Source organism: Rhipicephalus sanguineus, chromosome 6 (genome assembly GCF_013339695.2).
Source record: "Rhipicephalus sanguineus isolate Rsan-2018 chromosome 6, BIME_Rsan_1.4, whole genome shotgun sequence".
NCBI classification, from domain to species: Eukaryota; Metazoa; Arthropoda; class Arachnida; order Ixodida; family Ixodidae; genus Rhipicephalus; species Rhipicephalus sanguineus.
The window spans coordinates 45,895,217-45,903,140 of NC_051181.1; positions in this window are offsets into that span (position 1 = coordinate 45,895,217).

The following is a 7,924-nucleotide window of genomic DNA, read 5'->3' on the forward strand; positions in this document are numbered from 1 at the left end:
GTCTTGTGTGGTGTGGTACATTGCAGACTACAATGTACCACACTATTTACAAAGCAAATTACACTGCCTGAATTCAACATGGGGGCGCCAGCGACTTGATGCGGCCGTCACTGCCTCGAAAGTCTATTTTCCGGGTGTCACGCATATTTGCAACATCAGAGGGGATTAGGCGGCACCCACGGAGCCTTCGTTGAAAGCCTTCATTGTTGAGTTGTGCACGCTGTGTGCGAGTGTCCTTGTGCGATGAAATGACCGTATGCCGCGTGGACTGAGAACAAAGAGAGCGCTCCGTTTCCATGAAGAAAAATATATCACCATCTCCCACTAAAGGAAACCATGTGGGGATTCGAAAGAGCGCATGAGTCGACTGAAGGTTCCGTTCATCACGGACACCTTGCCCGATATTAACGCTTCCTTACATGGGGAGCACATCATGAATTCACTGTAGTTGCTCGTCCCGAACTCTTGTTGGAGCACGCAACGCGGGTTCATCGCGCGTCAGCAGAATCTCGTTCCCCGACGCCATCACGTGATTGCTGAGAGAGTTTAAGGGGGAGAGGCCACAGCGTCTTACATCCCCTTACACAGGCCCGAACGCGCTAGCGCATGCCAGCGCGTCCTGACTAAGATACAACGCGTTGGTTCATCTGCAGCGCGTCTGCAGAATCTCGGTCGCCGACGCCATCACATGATTGCAGACAGAGTGTAAGGGGGAGAAGCCACAACGTCTTACCCAGCCCCATACACAGGCCCGAACGCGCTAGCGCATGCCAGCACACGTGGTTTTGTCTGCGTTACGCCAAGCTAGGACAGCATACGGCAGCCTGGGCCCCTAAAGTGCACTGCACGTATCATCATCAAGGCGGTCGAAGAAGAAGACGAAGACTTCGCCTTGGCGCGAGCGCGCGCTCAATATGTTACAGGTGGCTATGGTAGGTTTTAGAAAGCGGACGGTCGCCAATGGAACTACGGACAATGCCCAGTGCGAAAGCTGCTTCGCATCTAAAAATCGCAGGTGCAGGATGCGTACGACATCTCTTTGGACGCAAAAATGTTCCAAAACACGGATGAATTCATGACTAAAATGTTTACTCCAATTTAACAAAACAATTATTAAAGGGACCGACAACCGCCTAGAATATGAAATGAGTTGACTCCACCGATGTAAAGATTGTCCGTTGCACTGACTCAAACCAACCCTACCAACCCTGTTTTTTTCGTGAGAGATGGATTTATATTTTTATTTCATCATTGAAAGTCACGAAAAATGGCCTGTGGCGCCTCTGGCGGCAAAAACATGAATGATCCGATGAAGACGGCCACGTGACCATTGATTGCTGTACGCGGTCGACGATATTTTTGTTAGTATTGAAATATTGTTCGTTTCTTTGTATTAAAAGGTATTACTCCATAATAATGTACATATAGGCCTGCGTTAGTAGTATGCACTAAAGTGGCGCTGCGTTCGCGTGACGTAATGATCCCATGCTCGTCAGCGCGTCTTGAGCAACTTTTCAGCGCGCTCATGCAACCGTGCACGCAGTTCCCAGGTCGCTAAGATTTTGGAGCGACATAGTTTTGCTACCTACATTTCATCTCAGAAATGACGCGCGCTACTACTCGGTGCGGCCGTGCATACGCACAGTTACGTTTTCGATTACTTGGCTTGGCTCGTGTATCGAGAGAGTAACGACGCCGGGAGAAGCGATCCATGACACAGACGCAGGCAACCTTGGGCGCAGGCGCACACAACGCTGTACAAATACCGGGAAGGTGTAAAAAACCACACATCTCATTGTAACAGCTTGCTATTTTTAAAAATGGTTGGAAAGCTCAAAATAAAGGTGGTTGAGCATAGTTACAGTAACTCCTGCGAAAGCAGAACAACGACAGCTTTCACAAAGGCTAGCGGCATCGCTATCAATTCTCAGCGTTGCTGGATCAAGCTTCCATGCGTGTTTGGAGCCTTTCAGATCGAAAAATACTGCTTATAAAATAACAACGTGCTTTTCGGATAAACCACTGCAGCTACAAACGCTACGAAGGGTGAGCTTCCTGTTGCGCCGTAAAAAACTGGGTCGAAAAAAATCAGTTGTCGGTCCCTTTAACAAAATTACATAGACGTTGCGCCACCTATGCACCAATGCACACTCCTGCACAGGACATAGCTTCGACCTAAACGATGCGACGACGCTGGATCGTGAACAAAAGGGGGGCAACAAAAAACTCCTGGAATCGTGGTTCATATTTCTCAGCCATCGGCTTGCAACAACAACCGCTGCCCCCTATCGGACGTTTACCAGCACGTAGGTGACACTGGTCGATCTCTGCTCATTTGTTACCAGTGTATACCGGGAATGCCACCTGCATAGGTGGCGAAACAACACTCCCGGGAAAAACTGATCTGCAATCCCATCAGCATTCAGCATTCTGCGGGACTGCTTTACTCGTTCGCTCTTCGTACGCCAGCTTTTCTTTTGAACGTCTGCTATATTTAGCCACGTTAAAGGGGCCCTGCAACACTTTTTGAGCAGGGTCAAAAAGCGCTGCCAATCGGCAGTCGAGGCTCCCGAAAACACGCGAGCCAAATATTATAGCGACGCGAGCGGCCTGGAATTTACAATAAATTCTCAAAGTCAGCTGAAAATCGCTCCCTCTTCTCTCGACAAATGATGTATTAGTCCGCAATATACGACGCGATTGTCGGCAGTTCCACCATTGGCTGATGTTATAATCACGATAACACCCTCATTATCACCTTCGTTGTTAATTTTGAGTTCAATAAGTAGATTATATGTATGTTTATATTGTGTTATGCCGTTAAAACACCGAACAAACATTAATATTAGCACTTCCGGTCTCATCGACAGCTCGTCTGCTCGTAGTGGCGTGGTTGCGTTTTCGTCACCATGCGCAGTGCCGAAATCGTGAATATTTCTGTGCTTTTGACCATCGCCGGTTGCCGTGGAGAGTGGCAGCCGTTCGAGTGTTGCCTCGTCAGCTGGAAACTGCATCGTCGGCACGTTCTCACGACCGACCGAGGCAGCGGTGCAGCATTTCTCCGATAACAATGCTGGCGCCGGCTAGTTTATGGTACCTGTGTTCGCTATATGGCGAGAGTCTCGTTCGCTGTCTGTTCAGTATTGCATCGAGCCGTACCTCGGCGTATCCTCCCCGTAGTCTCACGTTGCCGAGAAACCGCGACACAGCAACCAAGCAGACTCGCATTCACGGTAGCTGCAGACAGCCGGGGGATGGGTTCGCGCCGGCCCGATGCCCCACGATCCTTTCTTCTAGTCTTTAGTTCTTTGTTGCCAGCCCGCACTCGCTGTGCGCCCGCATTCGAAGAGCAAACAGCATCGAAGTACCGCCACTGGGAGAAGGGTGCACGCAGCTTTGCCGTGTTGAATACGATTCAAGCGCGAGCAGTGCGACGAGGCGGTGTATCGGAGTGTGGGTCGAAACCCATCTCAGCTGCCATTCGTTCCAAACGCGCACGCAGGTTTGCGTCTATGGTTGGCAGAGCGATGAAAACACTACGGCAGTTCGAGGTGCACACCCAACATTACTAAACCGACTCGCAGTTTTCAAGCACGCGCGATACACGGTGCGATGGGCTCCGCTCGACGACGACCACGCAAACCGACCGGAAGTGGTGCCACCGACCACGTGGTTGCGCCGATACGCCAGAGAGAAAAAAATGAAGAAAGAAATTGCCGCCGGCGCTGACGTAACTCTTAGGCACCTCCTCGCACCTCCACCCTCCCTCCCTCCACGCCCCGCGCAACTTTCCCCGCGCTGGCGGCGTTAAGTGGAGGGAGAAAGCTGCGGAACGTGATTTCTATAATTTGGTAACGCCAGTTAGACTTGACGGATTCGAAAATCTTTGCGGCATATGACTCGTGAAGTATCATACGTCAATAATGAGACTATTCCAATATAACTAAGAAAGGTGTTGCAGGGCCCCTTTAAGCATATGCTTTTAAACTGTTAGCGAATTGCGATTCGAGAGCTTACACGCAACAAACACACACACGTGTGTGTGTGTGTGTGTGTGTGTGTGTGTGTGTGTGTGTGTGTGTGTGTGTGTGTGTGTGTGTGTGTGTGTGTGTGTGTGTGTGTGTGTGTGTGTGTGTGTGTGTGTGTGTGTCACACCCCCACCGAAAAAAATTTCTATGTACGCCACTGCTCCTAAGGCTCGCTTCTTTTATTGAAAAAAATGTAGAATACGCGAAACGAACAAGTAGAGTAAGTTATAGAGGCTGATACCGCTTTTGCGAAAAGTGACACGATTTCGCAGTAACCGCTTTACAGAGTGGAGGACTTACTGCCTGGGAACTTATTTACATTAGAACACGGATATTTTTGACTCGACGAAACCGACGCAAGATAAAACATGTTGAGCTCGCAATTACTTTATTCCTTGTTTTGCTTCGCAGCGAACTCAATTTTTATTTTTACCCATGATTCTCCATCCCGCGTTATGTGAAACCGAATAATCTGACGTTTCGTGTTTTTAACGTTTTCTTTTACCATCAACATTTGCAGGCTTTCAAAAAATCTGCGCCGTTCCGTCGGATACTCTGACTCGTTCAATCGTGTTCCCGCTCAAGAACGGCGAAGACTTCCATATTCTTCTGATTGAAATGCGTAAAGCAACAATCAACGCGCGTGTAATTGCAATTACACGATCATTCCGAAGCCAGCCTCAAGCAACGACGATCACGATGCGACGTGGTGCTGAAGAAATACGGCGGATAACAACTTGTGAAGAACTCACAGTGTGGAACAAGACCACCAAAACAGACCTGAAGCTGCCTAGAAGCTTCTTCAACACCTTCGGCATCAATGGATACGTGGCATTGCAGTTCAGTCTGAACTGAAAGCGTTGGTAAGCATATTCTGCCTAAAAGGCCTAAGGTTTCAGCCTTGAGCTGGTAGCTGCCAATTCGGTGAAGGCTGCCAGCGGTGAGTCATCGGCTCCATATAAGAGTGAACATTCGGGTACTGGAGGCAGTGTAAAGGTATAATTGACACATTATAGCACCATACAACGCGAAATGGGTAAGGGGGGAGGGGAGACTGCTTTTTGGTGGCACGATGTACACTGGTTTGTATATCCGGTAGGCCCAACGACACTCTAAAACCACATGCGTGGGACCATCATTGGGATTATGAAAAGTCAAAAAGCAATGATGTAATTTGCGAGATCTCTCGTGGTAAAAAAAAATATTTAATATCATATACTAAAACACCATCGTTATACACTAACACTTTCAGACTAAAAGCGAGAATGTAACAGACGACGCCGGCAGTCGAGATGGTGCCTAAGTTATCTTGAGGAATGTATTTTTTTTTTTTCAGAGTACTTGTTTCGCATTTCGTACAGTTCAATGACGAAGCCACAGCGGTATTTTACCGATTTCGTTAAAGTGATGTGCAACAATATTAATGAAAAAGAATACGCGAAATCGGCGGCGGGCTAAGCGGGATATGGTTGGTGGAGCAAACCAACCTTGCTCGTCACACGGACGCCTTCGCATAGCGGCGCCGCGGTATGTCCTCGCACCCAATATCCTACACTGTCAGCCATACACCTATATAGATGTTTTTTATGTCTATAACTAACACCCTTACCCCGCACGGAAAATGCGTAACAAGCAGGATTACACCCTTTTCATGGGCACACTTCACGGACTTACACCCTTTATGCATCAATTTTTAAAGGTGAAGGAAAGAAAATGACTTTTAAGGGCTCGTTTTTAACACGAAAGTGTTTTATGCCGGGGTCCACCAAGTACATCCGTCACGGATATGACGTTGATAAAATGGACGCCAACGGGTGAGAAAGAAAAAAAACCAAGAAAAAGATACCCCCGCTGGAAATCGAACCCACGACGCCGCGGCACGACGGCAAGCGCCCGACGCGCTACCAACTAAGCTAACTCAGGAGATGGTAGACACGGCGCGAACGCACCTATCTTTCACACGTTCTCTTTCGCGGCGGGCGGAGCGGGACGGTGCCGCCGTCTGTGAGATGTGAAAAGAAGTAATGCTTCACGATCGACACTTACTAGCGATTGCATGCGATATCGGAGGTCATGGTTAAAGCGTCTCGATACCAGAGAGCTAGACTAGCCGCGCTGACGTCGCCGAGGCACCCTTGACGCAGTTACGTTCTTTGCCTTTGGCTTTGTGTTAGCGTGCGTCGGCTCATCGGAGTAGTGTAGCTGGTGTAGCTTCTACGTGCACCAACGGGATTTCTCCGCCGCCGACTGCTTCAATTGCGAGAGCACCGACTAACGAAACTGCTGCAATATGCGTCGCAGAAAGGACGCGATTTCGACGGGCGAATGTCGTGCCTTGGTGGAGCGAGAGCAGCGCCTGCGAGATAGAGGCCAGCGGGACGCACGTGTTTGCGGCTCAGGCTACGAACCTCTACCTCCCGTGTTGCTGAAGCGCAATGTGTGTTATGTATGCATGAGCACAGGCGTCGGCTACCCATTACTAGAAAGCGCACGCCATGCCGTTTCTCTCCTTAATTGACGACGCTTTGAAGAAGTGCATACCGGGTACCAGTGTTGATTATGAGCTTGTTGATATCATCCTTACGCGGGATTCACGATTCGCTGTGTCCAAATATATGTTCACACCGTCAGCTACCACAACGGTTTAATCACGACCATGGGCGTTAGTCGTCGCGATAGAGACATGCTGTCAACATGGGTGCATCCATGTCAAACGGTGCTATAGCTGCCAAACACGAATAGACATTGTACAAGCTCTCATATATCACTACACAATAAGCACTACTTCTGTGAAGACACGTTTCACTTTCGTGTTATACCGATTCCTATGTCGGAGGGATCAGCCATGTTTTTTTCTTTGTTATACACAATATTAATGAGAACTAATAGACAATAATGCCAAGGAAAGTATAGGGGATATAATAATTGGGGTATAAATGTGAAGAAAGTAAAGTGGACGAAAAGATAACGTGCCGCCGGCAGGGACCGAACCTGCGACCTTCGAATAACGCGTCCGATGCTCTACCACTGAGCTACTGCGGCGGTCATCCCCCCGTCCACTTTATAGGGTATATATGTGTATTTAAACCTAGGACTGTTAGTTAACGCCGATCGCAGCCATGGCGGCGTGTGTGGAACTCTTTTTCTGTCTTTTGGCGTCACGTAGCACGTGATCTTTTTAGGAGCTGGCAGCTGACCAATAATCCCTCGCATACAGAAGGCATCAAGTCTCCCAGAACAAGACCCTTCCTATGAATGAAGGAAAGATGGCTTTGAAGGGCTCGTTTTTCTTTGTTATACACAATATTATTGAGAACAAGCAGTCTGCTAGTTCTCATTATTACTGTATTGAAAAAAATTGACAATATAAATTTATACTACAGAGCTTTGTGTTCATTGGCAACGGATTTTAAAACGCAAGCTGTTCGCTTGATGGTGCCAGTGATGTCACGTTCAAACAAGGGATCGCGTGGCCCGGTCCGGCCCCGTGTCCCGGATGGAGTTACACATGGTCGGCAATGCATGCTTAGGTAGCCTGATTGATTTCAATAACGTTGTAGTAGTGTTAAAGGTAGCGTAGTCAGAAATGTTGCTGCTGAAGTGAAACACTATGTTGTTAGTTTTATCGGGATTTAGGACTAGTCTGTTTTCTGTGAACAGTATACTTATTATTACAATTTGGCTAGTTATAACGTATTGTAATTATGAGCGCAGTTGAGTCACCTTATAGTAAACAAACGCTTCGTCATCAGCATACGTTAAGATTATAGTTGACTTGAGTGCGGGTCGTAATTCATTCGCGTATAACGAAAACAGCATGGGCCCTAAAAGAGAACTTTATGGTACCGCATATGGCATTATTGAAAGTGGAGTTACCTACGTGCGCGGAAATAGTC